The sequence below is a fragment of the Gymnodraco acuticeps genome, unplaced genomic scaffold (assembly GCF_902827175.1).
Source record: "Gymnodraco acuticeps unplaced genomic scaffold, fGymAcu1.1, whole genome shotgun sequence".
In the NCBI taxonomy this organism is placed as follows: domain Eukaryota; kingdom Metazoa; phylum Chordata; class Actinopteri; order Perciformes; family Bathydraconidae; genus Gymnodraco; species Gymnodraco acuticeps.
Window position 1 is genome coordinate 2,562,015 of NW_022989867.1, and position 15,030 is coordinate 2,577,044.

The 15,030-nt window shown below is 40.4% G+C and overlaps 1 protein-coding gene across 1 annotated transcript in view; it reads right to left on the reverse strand.

Moving 5' to 3' along the window:
• The window catches only part of si:ch211-266k8.4 (rab GTPase-activating protein 1), a 109,592-nt gene that overhangs the window by 48,716 nt on the left and 45,846 nt on the right, over positions 1 to 15,030 (reverse strand). The gene's annotated exons all lie outside the window — the stretch shown is intronic.

The following is a 15,030-nucleotide window of genomic DNA, read 5'->3' on the forward strand; positions in this document are numbered from 1 at the left end:
TAGCTGAATAATGTAATAGTTGAATGGTTTCTGTAGCTGAAAGTAGGCTGAAGGAGTTACATATCAGATGTAAGTAGTAGTCTATTAAGAAGTGAAAAGAAAGTAAAAAGGCTTTGAAAAGCAGCAGAATATTTTTAACTGCAAACTTTTGAACTAAAACCATACGTCACCAATAATGTATAAAATATGTGGAACTTGTTTAAGTCAGTATGAAGTCTCCATCAGACAGAAAATAATAGGCTGAGACAGTCTGTTAAACTCCAGTCTGTGTGTTTGTGTTTGAGGTGACAACGTTATCAAACACCTGTGTGTGTGAGCCCAGAGATCAAAGGTTACCATGGTGATGTGCAGTGATCAGTAGCGACGCGTCGACTTCAAAATATCGTCGACGACATATTTCCGCGTCGACGCGTCGCTACACACACGTGGGTCACCCAAAGCAACAAGCAGTTCGCAATCGCACTTCAAACACAATGGAGACTGAAACGGCTACCACCTCCTCCTCACAGGATTGCGCACGAAGCCCCCAAACGAAAACATCTCGCCCTAGGTCTTCAAAAGCATGGGAATATTTTAAAGTTAGTCCAAAACGCAAAGATATTTATATATTTATATCTCACTGAGACTGCTGCATAGCCTAGCAGAAGCAGCAGCGAGCTGTGGTGGCTACCATTAGCAGCTAGCATTTGCTCTCCGATTTTTACATAAAATGGAATTATGGATTATAAATTCAATCATTTTTTTATACATAGACGTTAAAAACCTATGGATTAACCGATTCAGCCGCGTTTTTTCTCATTTTATTGCCATTGAACACGTCTTTTGATCAGATTATGGTGGTGAGACGATCTCCCGAGAAGCTCTGTGAAGGTACGTGTTGTGATGACTGTATTTGCTTCCCCTGTCGCGAGTCCGGATCACTCAGTGATGATACTATATACCTACATAATCTGTGGAGTCTCAGCTTTAATCGGATATATTGTATGTGCAGCTACGATAAGTAATAAGGGTACTTTTATCTTGAGTTCTGTGCCAATGTCCGTTAGCATTTTTCGCTCAGGGGTAATTTAGATGCTTCTTATGAGACTTGTGTTTTGTTTTGGTAAACATGGTTTGTATCGTCAGTTAGCTGAGATTATTTCCGTTAATCTGGTATAACACATTAATAAGTTCTTAAATATTAAGATCCCCTGAGACACAGTATCGTGAAAAAAAATGTTTTTACATTTACGTTTTTTATGAATTGAGCAACAGAAAAATAATCGTTAGATTAGTCGACTAATCGATCAAATAATCGCCCGATTAATCGTTTTCAAAATAATCGTTTCCCCCCAGCACTAGTGACTACCATAGCTTAGCTTATCTTTCTTACAGTGCAGACGCTTTTCTGCTTGCTCTTGCCTCTGCTTACTTTTTATGCTGATTTTCCTATTCTTATTCTCTGAAAACTTCAAGCAGCGGCTCCTGGACATTAACTTATCACTGGGACAGTTCATCTTCGTAAATAGACGGAGGGTTTCAGCCATATTTCAACATTTTTACGACGACGTCAGTCTTACAATAGCGTGGCCTAGCAACAGCTAAAGCCTGGTAGGCTACTGCTATTTAGCTTAAGCTAGTTGGTAGCAAAATGCCTCCGTTCTCTACAGATGACTTCCAGAAACTTATACAGAAGATGGCTGTGTTGGAAATGAAAATGCAACGGTTGGAAGTTAACGTGGAAGTGAATGGACTATGTCGTGGGAATGACACGACTTTACCGGTGTTGCAAAGTAATGGAGAAGGGTATGCTAACTCATAGCTAGTTAGCAGCTACAAGGATTCCAAGGAACAGGAGGGCTGTGTACCGGCTAATAAATCTACAAGTGGTAGTCCTCCCTGGAACTCTCTGGGTGCAAAGCCTAAGAGTAAATCATTTCCATGGGATTTGGGAGGACGGATAACAGGCAGAGCCCAGAGCTCCGAAATCTGTGATGCGACCGGCTGGCCTGCATTGTTATCACCCAGGAAGAGCGCCTCTTCAACCCCTATTCATACTAGGAAACAGCAGTGGACAGCTGCTAAAGGGAGAATTACAAACAATCCTCCTAAACCACCAAGTGTGCCAATCCAGAACAGATACGCTCTGCTGACCGAGAACCGGAGATCTGATGACCTGGATAACCTGTCCTCTTCACGCAGCAGGGTAAGGACCAATAGCTACTCTAAAAGTAAAAGGCTAGAGGGAAAGCTAACGACTGGGCCTGAAACTCTGATTGTGGGTGACTCTGCTGTAAGAGATGTAAAAGGTCTGTGTAATAAGAACAACACCAAAGTACTCTGTTTTCCCAAGGATGTGGTCTCTGACTTGACTGAGAAGATCCTGCATATTGGGGCTGAACATCCGATTGTGAAGAATGTGGTACTGAACATAGGAACAAATGATGTTGTGAAACAAGAGTCAGAAGTGCTGAAAGAAGACTTTAAATGTTTGTTGGAAACTGCCAGCTCTCTAAATGCAGAGGTGTTCATCAGTGGCCCTCTACCGCCAGTCAGAAGAGGAGTGGAGAGATTCAGCAGATTGTTTGCACTGAACACCTGGCTTTCAACGGCTTGTACTGACCATTCTGTTCATTTTATAGACAATTTTAACTTTTTCTGGGATCGCAGACATCTTTTCAAGGCAAATGGAGTTTGCCTGAACAAGTCAGGAGTGAAATTGTTTATCTCTAACATATTCAACTGCCCGCGTCATCAATCTGTTCCCTCTGCCAAGGACAAGCGGCAAGAGGAATCAAAACACGAGAAAGACACAACACATCACGCAGAAAACCCTGAAGAATTATCACTGCACCCGCCTGAGGAATGTTCTGATTATGGGAGACCTATGAGACACATGGAGGAGTCTCCACTGCCCCCCCCCCCTGTCAACGCCTTTGAGGATACTCCGTTCACCCTTTCACCCTCGCCCACCCTCCTGGAGATCGATGAACACACAAAGGAGATACAGAGGGTTGGCACCGATTCCTTCCTGGAGTTCAAAGACCAAACGAAGGCGATACGCAGGGCTGGCACCATGTCCTTTACCCCCGCTCCTCAACGACGCCCACCAAAATCACCGCGGAGACGCGCACCATCTCCCCCGTCCTCATCACCGCGCCTACGTCAACCACCTCCCCCCCCCTGGCAGCATGTCCTCTACCCCCGCACCATCTAGCCCGTCTCCATCACCGTGCCTACGTCGACCACCTCCCCTCCCTTCGAGGGGGCATCTGCAGTCTCCGAAGCCTGATAAGGATGTGTGTGTACAAAACACAACAAACTCTTACTGATATGTGATGGGTCCAGGCTCAAGGGCGTATGGCACTCTCAACTCTTTCCAGGACATGTCGGGGCCCTGCCTGCCAGTAGCTTTGCCGATATCTGTGTTGATAGGTAATAGATTAAGAGCGGTGAATCATAGAAACAGGAAGCGCTCAAACGTTTGTGTGAGTGTATCTAATTTAGCAGTGATTCCATGTCAGCCACAGCTTGTTACAAAAAACATGACTGATAGTGTGTTTAACAAACTTAAATTAGCTTTATTAAATGTCAGGTCTTTGGCAGGAAAAACATTTTTAATCAATGATTTAATCACTGAGCACAATCTCGATTTTATGTTTTTAACAGAAACTTGGATTGAACAAAATAACAGTGCAGCTGTTCTTATCGAATCAACCCCTCCCAACTTTAGTTTTATGAGTCAGGAAATAATGCATAAGAAAGGGGGTGGAGTTGCTATTCTGTTCAATGATTCCCTTCAATGCAGGAAGACATCGTATGGAAACTTTGATTCTTTTGAATATGTGGCCCTTCGGCTGAAATGCTCCTCTCGAGCTCTGTTCCTAAATATCTATAGACCACCCAAATACTGTGCAAGCTTTTTTGATGACTTTACTGAACTGCTGTCTATAGTGTGTATTGACTTTGACCGTCTAGTCATTGTTGGTGATTTTAACATCCATGTTGACAACCCCCAGGACAGAGGGGCTAAAGAACTGTTTTGTGTTCTTGATAGCTATGGACTGACTCAGCATGTGACGGAGCCCACGCACAATAAGGGGCACACTCTGGACTTAATTATCTCAAAGGGTCTGAATATCTCTAAGGTTGTGGTGACTGATGTTGCACTCTCTGACCATTCCTGTGTTTTCTTTGAGAGCTCTATTTCTGTTCACAAAAATGTTCAAAAAGAGGTAACCACAAAGCGATATTTAACTGAAAATACTAGGGAAATGTTTACTCAGAATTTCTCTTCCACACTTGCCCCTGCCAACATCTCAGTAAATGAGCTAGTAGATCATTTTAATTCAAAAATTAAAAATGTTATAGATGCCATTGCTCCAACTAAGGTAAAGGAAGTGTCTGGCAAGAAAATATCTCCATGGAGAAAGGCCATGACCGTGAAAACAGAAAAAAGAGAATGTCGAAAAGCTGAACGCAGGTGGCGAAAAACAAATCTCCAGGTTCACTTTGACATTTATAAAGAGAGACTTGGCCTTTCTAATTTGGAATTGAAAAACGCACGACAATCGTTCTTCTCTGACATCATTACCAAAAACAAAAACAACGCACGTGCCTTGTTTGCTACCGTCGACAGACTAACTAACCCCCCAGTGTCAGTAGCCTCTGAATTTCTATCCACCAGGGCGTGCAATGATTTTGCCTCCTTTTTCACTGACAAAATTCAGAAAATCAGACAAGCAGTCAGTGCCTCTGCATCAGGAACAGCAAATGTGTTGTCCCTATCTCCACTTAACATCAATTCAGACATCATGACACAATTCCATCAGATTAATGATAAAAACCTAGAGGACATTATTCAACTTCTGAAATCCTCCTCTTGCTGCCTTGATATTATTCCAACAGGATTTTTCAAAGATGTTTTGCCTTGCATGGCCTCAGATCTACTTCATATAGTAAACAAATCTCTTCACTCAGGTATTTTTCCACAGGCCCTGAAAACTGCAGTCATTAAACCGCTCTTAAAAAATAATAATCTAGATGCTTCAGTAATGAACAATTACAGGCCCATATCAAACCTGCCATTTCTAGGTAAAATCATTGAAAAAGTTGTTTTTCAACAGTTGAGTAATTTCTTGCATTTAAATAACTGTTTTGATGTGTTCCAGTCAGGCTTTCGTCCAAACCACAGCACTGAGACTGCTCTTGTAAAGGTCTTTAATGACATCCACTTAAACACAGACAGTGGCAGAACTTCAGTGTTAGTATTATTAGATCTCAGTGCTGCGTTTGACACTGTTGACCACAGCATATTACTAGACCGACTGGAGAACTGGGTGGGACTTTCGGAAACAGTTCTGAATTGGTTTGAATCCTACTTAAAGGACAGAAACAACTTTGTTTCTATAGGTAAATACACATCTGAGTTGACAAATATGACATGTGGGGTTCCTCAAGGCTCCATCTTGGGGCCTCTTCTCTTTAACATCTACATGCTACCACTGGCTCAGATAATGAAGAACAACAAAATAAGTTACCATAGCTATGCAGATGACACACAAATTTACGTAACACTTTCACCAGGAGACTATGCTCCAATTCAAACACTGAGTAAGTGCATTGAACAAATCAATGACTGGATGTGTCAGAACTTTCTCCAATTAAACAAAGATAAAACTGAGGTAATGGTTTTTGGAGCCAAGGCAGAACGTATAAAAGTTAGCGCTGAGCTTCAGTGTGCAATGTTCAAAACAACAGATAAAGCCAGAAATCTAGGTGTAGTCATGGACTCTGACCTGAGTTTCAACAGTCACGTTAAAACTGTTACTAAATCAGCCTACTATCACCTAAAGAATATATCTAGGATTAAAAGACTAATGTCACAGCAGGATTTGGAAAAACTTGTCCATGCTTTTATCTTCAGTAGACTCGACTACTGCAATGGTGTCTTCTTCACAGGTCTCACTAAAAAATCTATTAGGAAGCTGCAGCTAATTCAGAACGCTGCTGCTCGAGTCCTCACTAACACTAAGAAAGTGGATCACATCACTCCAGTTCTGAAGTCTTTACACTGGCTTCCTGTGTGTCAAAGAATAGATTTCAAAATACTGCTGCTGGTTTATAAAGCACTGAATGGTTTAGGCCCAAAATACATTTCTGACCTCCTGCTAAATTATGAACCATCCAGATCTCTCAGGTCTTCAGGGACTGGTCAGCTTTCTGTCCCCAGAGTCAGAACTAAACATGGTAAAGCAGCGTTCAGTTATTATGCTCCAAATATCTGGAACAAACTCCCAGAAACCTGCAGGTCCGCTACAACTCTGACTACTTTTAAATCCAGGCTGAAGACTTTTCTTTTTGTCGCTGCTTTTAATTGAACTATTCATATCTTAGACTGCACTGTAACTTTTATCCATGTACTTTTTTCTTTTAATGTTTAATTGACAGCACTGTAACTTTTATCCATGTATTTTTTCTTTTAATGTTTATTTTATTAGCTTTTCTTTTTAATGACTGATTTTAAATGCCATTTTCTTAATCTCTTTCATTTTTTGTAAAGCACTTTGAATTGCCTTGTGTTGAAAAGTGCTATATAAATAAACTTGCCTTGCCTTGCATTACCATTAGCAGCTAGCATTTGCTCTCCGATTTTTACATAAAATGGAATTATGGATTATAAATTCAATCATTTTTTTATACATAGACGTTAAAAACCTATGGATTAACCGATTCAGCCGCGTTTTTTCTCATTTTAATGCCATTGAACACGTCTTTTGATCAGATTGACAGCTACGGTGGTGAGACGATCTCCCTAGAAGCTCTGTGAAGGTACGTGTTGTGATGACTGTATTTGCTTCCCCTGTCGCGAGTCCGGATCACTCAGTGATGATACTATATACCTACATAATCTGTGGAGTCTCAGCTTTAATCGGATATCTTGTATGTGCAGCTACGATAAGTAATAAGGGTACTTTTATCTTGAGTTCTGTGCCAATGTCCGTTAGCATTTTTCGCTCAGGGGTCATTTAGATGCTTCTTATGAGACTTGTGTTTTGTTTTGGTAAACATGGTTTGTATCGTCAGTTAGCTGAGATTATTTCCGTGAATCTGGTATAACACATTAATAGGTTCTTAAATATTAAGATCCCCTGAGACACAGTATCGTGAAAAAAATTTTTTTTACATTACGTTTTTTATGAATTGAACAACAGAAAAATAATCGTTAGATTAGTCGACTAATCGATCAAATAATCGCCCGATTAATCGTTTTCAAAATAATCGTTTCCCCCCAGCACTAGTGATCAGTCAAAGGAGAGCCTTTCCATTGATCTGAGTGAGGGATAAACCTCTTACATTTCTAACTATAGTTTAAAAACGGTAGCTGCTATCGGTAAAATGTCAACGCGTGCAGCATGTCAGGACCCTGAGGAGCGTCTGAGTCTGCTTTTTGTGTACTTTCGGGTCAATGATGTGGCATTTTTGGCAGATTTACTAAAGGTGTGCAGCTGCTGCTCTGAGGGAAGATCAGGTTGAATTGACAATGGGCCTTAATGTTGAAAGTTTTTGTCACTTCATGCCCTCAAGAGGCATTTGGTTTATTTTTCAAAGTATGCCAGGTTTTCCTACATTTTTCATGAAAAATGATGTCCAAAGAGTGTAGGGTTTGGGAATTATGGCAGGTTTAAAAAAGAAAATTTAAGGCGAATTTCAAGCTCTGCTCCACTGTGACATCACGCACTTTAAGCCTTAACGAGCTGTGCAATACACACTAATGTTAAACTCTGAAGAAGGCTTCTTTACCAAGCTCCAAACTAAGTTAAATATCTCAAAAAGTGTAAAAAATATAAAAAATCTGAAGAATACGTTTTATAGCTTAATGTCTTGTGACCGTTTTAAAGTTGGAATGAAGTCTCTAGCTGAAAGTATGTGTAAGGAGTAGCATTTGGCGCACGGTGTAGGTAAAAGAGGATTTGAAGGTTCCTCCCATTGAGAGACATGTTAAAAAAAGAGTTTAAAAAGCTGAATATTTCAAAAAGTATAAAATATTTTGAAAAAGTTGAAAGTGTCCCATCATGTGCTGAAAATGCTGACTATTTTTGATATTTGAATGGTTTCTGTAGCTGAAAGTAGGCTGAAGTTATTCGACGTCAAATTATTAGGTGAAATAATAATAACAAGAAGATGATTAAAGAAAAGAAGAACAATAGTGTAAACAGCATTCGCACTAAAAACTAACTAAAGTCTTTTGGGGGGTTTGTTCCTCTACTGAAATTAATGAAATAGGACGAAGACAGTTAAGAGATGTCGGAGAAAGAGAGAAGACATAATAGAAGGGAGTGGGCCTGTTCCCCCCCCTGATCCCCACTGACCAGTGAGTTCTGACCCACACCCTGTCATTCACAGCCCACCTCTTAATACGCCATAAGGCGTACAGCAAGTCAGAGGTCATTCCCAGAGGGCAAAGGTTCAGCAAGGAGTCCAAAAGCTGGGGTACATGAAGATAGACAATGAGCAACAAGTAACACAAGACAGGGGAGGATGGAGGCTGGCATGGCCTGGATTTAATACTGTTAAAGCAGGTAAGAATCAGGAACAAATTAGAGAAGCATTGAGGGAAGAATAGAAGAGTAGGGGAGACTGAGACTGAGAGTGGGAGGACAGGAATGGAGCTAAAATAGCCTGATATTTCTAACCTGCAATTACAGCTGCCAAAACGAGAATGATGAGCAATCTAAACAGAGTCTGGGGCCTTTAATTAAGACTCCACAAGTTTAATATTTTATTGTGTCATGTGACGGTTAAACACAGTTAAATTAAGATAAGCTCTTTGACTCTGTGATGGCCTGTCAATGCAGCCTTTAATATAGAGTGGTGCAGAGATGACGTATTTCTCTAGGCTAACCTCGAAGTTGGCATCCAAAGGGCTCCCTCTACAAAAAGCAATGGGATTTTTTTGGAATATTGCAGAAAATAAGCTCTGTGCTAAATACAAATGTATGATATTCACATACAGTGGGGCAAAAAAGTATTTAGTCAGCCACCAATTGTGCAAGTTCTCCCACTTAAAAAGATGAGAGAGGCCTGTAATTTTCATCCTAGGTACACTTCAACTATGAGAGACAGAATGGGGGGAAAGAATCCAGGAAATCACATTGTAGAATTTGTAATGAATTAATTGGTAAATTCCTCGGTAAAATAAGTATTTGGTCACCTACAAACAAACACGATTTCTGGCTCTCACAGACCTGTACCTTCTTCTTTAAGAGCCTCCTCTGTCCTCCACTCGTTAACTGTATTAATGGCACCTGTTTGAACTCGTTATCAGTATAAAAGACACCTGTCCACAACCTCAAACAGTCACACTCCAAACTCCACTATGGCCAAGACCAAAGAGCTGTCAAAGGACACCAGAAACAAAATTGTAGACCTGCACCAGGCTGGGAAGACTGAATCTGCAATAGGTAAGCAGCTTGGTGTGAAGAAATCAACTGTGGGAGCAATTATTAGAAAATGGAAGACATACAAGACCACTGATAATCTCCCTCGATCTGGGGCTCCACGCAAGATCTCACCCCGTGGGGTCAAAATGATCACAAGAACGGTGAGCAAAAATCCCAGAACCACACGGGGGGACCTAGTCAATGACCTGCAGAGAGCTGGGACCAAAGTAACAAAGGCTACCATCAGTAACACACTACGCCGCTAGGGACTCAAATCCTGCAGTGCCAGACGTGTCCCCCTGCTTAAGCCAGTACATGTCCAGGCCCGTCTGAAGTTTGCTAGAGAGCATTTAGATGATCCAAAAGAGGATTGGGAGAATGTCATATGGTCAGATGAAACCAAAATAGAACTTTTTGGTAAAAACTCAACTAGACATGTTTGGAGGAGAAATAATGCTGAGTTGCATCCAAAGAACACCATACCTACTGTGAAACATGAGTGTGGAAACATCATGCTTTGGGGCTGTTTTTCTGCAAAGGGACCAGGACGACTGATCCGTGTAAAGGAAAGAATGAATGGGGCCATGTAACGTGAGATTTTGAGTGACAACCTCCTTCCATCAGCAAGGGCATTGAAGATGAAACGTGGCTGGGTCTTTCAGCATGACAATGATCCCAAACACACCGCCCGGGCAACGAAGGAGTGGCTTCGTAAGAAGCATTTCAAGGTCCTGGAGTGGCCTAGCCAGTCTCCAGATCTCAACCCCATAGAAAATCTTTGGAGGGAGTTGAAAGTCCGTGTTGCCCAGCGACAGCCCCAAAACATCACTGCTCTAGAGGAGATCTGCATGGAGTAATGGGCCAAAATACCAGCAACAGTGTGTGAAAACCTTGTGAAGACTTACAGAAAACGTTTGACCTCTGTCATTGCCAACAAAGGGTATATAACAAAGTATTGAGATGAACTTTTGTTATTGACCAAATACTTATTTTCCACCATAATTTGCAAATAAATTCTTTAAAAATCAGACAATGTGATTTTCTGGATTCTTTTTTCTCATTTTGTCTCTCATAGTTGAGGTATACCTAGGATGAAAATTACAGGCCTCTCATCTTTTTAAGTGGGAGAACTTGCACAATTGGTGGCTGACTAAATACTTTTTTGCCCCACTGTATTTGTTTCGGCAGGATAATCTCAGCATATTAACAGCAATTTTTGATTTTTAAAGCATAAATGCAATCGGCAAAGTAAAAAGCTAATGTTAAGCGATATCACGGTTCCCATCGCTAAGCTAGAGGTTAGATGTTCTGCGTGATTACATTAAGGCCTCGTCCACACAGAGACGAAACCGATTTCGAACCGAAGTAGATTTTTAAAAAGTCTTCCGTCCACACGGAATCGGCTCAAGAAATGTATCCGTCCACACGAAACTGCTGGAGACGCTGTAGTACATATGCCGGGCCTGTAAGGGGCGCTGTACTTCCCACACAAAATACACCAAAAGCAGCGAATAAGACCCTCCGAGCATGGTTGCCCTTCTGGTTATTCTCCGCGGTGGATTTAGCAACATGTAGTTCATGTAGTTCTCCATGTCCACTTGTTGCTGATGGTTGTGGTAGAGGAGCTGTAGATTTTGCACCAACATCTGTATCATGGTCACTAGCGTCTGGAGCACGAATTCAACCCTGTGATCCACCATTGTTGTTGTTGGCGAAACCCATCAGCAATGATGCGGGGGTGAGCAGGAGAGGTGGGGCTATGGCGACGGCGTCATCGATTCAAGAAATGATCGTATAGGGCGTACACACGGAGCCGCAAGTGTTTCGTCTCCAGACTTACCCACTTTGGGAGCCGTTTTCAAAGTGTATTGGTTTCGGGCTCCGAAGCCGCGGCTCCGTTTCGGCTTTGTGTGGACAAACCGTCTATACCAGCGGTTCCCAACCTTTTTCAGTCAGGCCCCCCTTGTGTAATTGGAAAACATTTCGAGCCCCCCCTAATCTGGTTCCCACCGAGATTGGTAGAATTAATTGTATATAGTTGTACAAACATTACATTTTCTCTGCTAATAACAAGATAAAAATGTCCAACTATAATTTTATATTTTATTATGGATTGAACATGAACAAAAGTGCTTGTATTGGAAGATGATCCTGTTCCACTGTGAATAATGAGGCCTAATTGGAACAATTACAAATACTGCTTATCGATCCGGTTCTTTAACAGTATTTTTATAGGTTATTTTTGTGCTTTTTTAGGGGGAAAACTAAACAAAGTAGAAACAGAATTCACATTGATTCATTTTATGTATAGTGTGGATTATGGGCTGCTAGCACACATAACATAGGCCTATCTGTAGTGGTGGTACTGTACTTATATTGAGGTACTTAAGTATTTCCACTTTTGCTTCTTTGTACTTCTACAACCATTTGATGTTAGTGTATACCACTTGAATACATTTTGAAAGGCAATATTGTATTTTATACTCTTACAATTATTGAAAAATGTAGTTACTAGTTACTTTTCAAACTGTTAGACAATACTAAATATGAATAGAATAATAAATAAACAATGACATGCAGTCATATGTTAACACTCCCAGCAGCAGTATATAATCATTAATGAATGAATAAACATAATCCAGTCATTTCATTTATATTCTGAACTTGGGCAGTAAACATAACAAGTACATTTTTAGTATATTTTGATGCCCATACATTTGTTCTCTACTAAGATTTTAAATGCAGGATTTTGACAATTTTCTATTGCTAATTTTACAAATATCAGAGTACTACTTCCACCACTGGCATTTGCCCACCAGAGATTGTTAGACTAAAATGTTGATACATTTATTTTTATTTTATTAAACTCTGAAATGTCCACCTTATTTTATTTTATTCTCATCTTCTTTTATAATTTTAGATTTTATCTTCACTTTAAATTTCCAAAGAAATATTCTCAAATCGTTTAGTTTTTTAAGGTTTTAATTTTAATTTTTAATTTCTTCGGTTATAAAGAAGAAAGTGCAGCTAAAAAAAACGACATTTTGCCTCATATAGCAAGAAAATTACAACCCAAATTTAAAACGTTATGCAAATCATCACAATCTCCTTAACAAACTATGCCCCAGATTTTACCAAAAGTAAACATGATTAAGAAAAGTCTATTAATTATGAAGATCGCACGTTGCCTGCTTGATTTTGCGAGCTCTACTTCAGAATGCATGAACACACAACAGTGAACCAGATGTTACCCTTTCTCCCTCACACGCACACATACAAACAAGCAGGACACACAAACATTGCTTCTCCTTTCACCTCAATTACACACACACACACACACACACACACACACACACACACACACACACACACACACACACACACACACACACACACACACACACACACACACACACACACACACACACACACACACACACACACACACACACACACACACACACACACACACACACACACACACACACACACACACACACACACACACACACACACACACACACACACACACACACACACACACACACACACACACACACACACACACACACACACACACACACACACACAGCCGCAGGGGCTACACAGGGTGTGCAGAAGAATATAAAGAGTAAGAGAGGGTAGTGCTGGGAAACTTAGAGAAAAGTAAGCATGCAGGAAAGCCTTTAGGGATCTAGCCTAGAGGAAACTAGGAGCTTGGCCAACATTTTTCTTTCTTGTCCTCTTAAAACATTTCTCTTCTTACCCTCACATCTCCTCTCCTACCTGCGGTCTCTAATCCCATCATCTAACAATGCCCAAAATCACAAATAATTAATTCTCCTCCTAATTTTATCTAATTAAGGCCCATTTGCAAACAAGCACAGAATCCCTAAGCAGCTGCCTTGGTTTAATTTGAAAAGGGGAGAAGAAGACATGCTGCTATTCTCTTGCTTTTGCTGAAGTTACTGTCCCCCAATAGAGTGCCACAGTGACGGGTCCTAAAACCCGGAAGTAAGTTAGCATTTGACCACTTCCGGTTCCTTCGACAAAAAAGCAATGCAATTTCTCCATTGGATTTTGGAAAATAGCTGGAAATAAGGTCTGTGGTTGACACACATTGAAGAAACGGATCACGTTTTGTTCTACGACATTAAATACATCAGCAGTGACCCCACTGGTGATTTTTGAAGAGTTTACGTGTCTGAAAAACGATGGTTGTTAACATGTGGCTGAATAGGACTACAGAAATTGTCGAGGCCATTGTACATCATTACACCGAACACGTAAACACTCCCGCTACGTTTTCCCCCCCCCGTGTCCTGCTTAAAAGCAAGTAACTGCGCTCTTGCAAACTGATAAAACAAACGCTTCAACTTGTACAATTTTGAATCTGTATGTTTGAATATGGATCTTAAGTCGGCGTGACGTTGAAGCAGCGACCCTGCTGTAGTTCGTTTATAGCATAACGTTAGCATTTTGCTTCTGGCGACTAGATTTATGATTCGAAAATTGTAAAAGTAGGGTAGACACATGTGGAAATTATCCGGCTGAACAAAACGTGATCCGTCTCTTAAATGTGTGTCAACCACAGACCTTATTTTGAGCTATTTTCCCAAATCCTATGGAGAAATTGCATTGCATTTTTGTCGAAGGAACCGGAAGGAGTTTACTTCCGGGTTTTAGGACGCGTCACTGTGGCACTCTATTGTAATTAATTGATGGAGGAAAAAGTTCTTATAGTCAGAAATGTGCCAACTGCTGAATGTGCCATGTGTTTTAAAAAGTGATTATCTGAGTCTGCCAATCATCATCCTGACGAACATTAGCCACCTTAAGCTTAGCAGTGAGAAGATTATCCTTCTTTAAGTATCATAAACGCCCAACATTTAAAATACACCCAAAATACCCAAAATCATTCGAAAATAAATATGAAAATGGACTAAATGTTTACAGATGCCAATACATTTATATCTCAAAATCTTTGAGTTAAATATTTCCCTCTGAAATGTAGTGTAGTAAAAGTATAAAGTGCAACAACCTCAACATTTCTTTAACCTGTTAAACCCCGAGCCTGTTTTCCAGGTATCAGTCTCGAAAATGACATTCCCAGAACAAATGACTATAACTTCCCTTCTAAAAAGGGGTACATTAATAATATTTTTTCTCAAAGCAATGATAAACCTGTGAGTTGGATGTAGAAAAGTCAGAATCAATATAGATTTTTTTTAATTTTAAAGTAAATTCAGATTGAACATAGTAAAAAAACGTTAAATTATAATGTCCGTCCAAAAAAAAAACATTACTTATAGTGAAAACCATCCTTGAATTATGGGATAGTAGACTAAAAGCTTTAGGAATCCAAACTATAACATGAGCTCCCCATTGACATCAGGACAGCAGATAGCTTACACACCTTCCGGCGCAGACTGAAAACTCATCTCTTTCGACTCCACTTCGAGCGATAGAACTATTAACAAAGCACTTATATACTAATACAGGACTGGCTTACCTAAAGCCAGTTGAGTAGCACTTGAAATGTTTTTGCTCTATGAAGTCTGATGTACTTATATGATTCTGTTTTCTTCAAGTTTGTATTTTGTTGGTC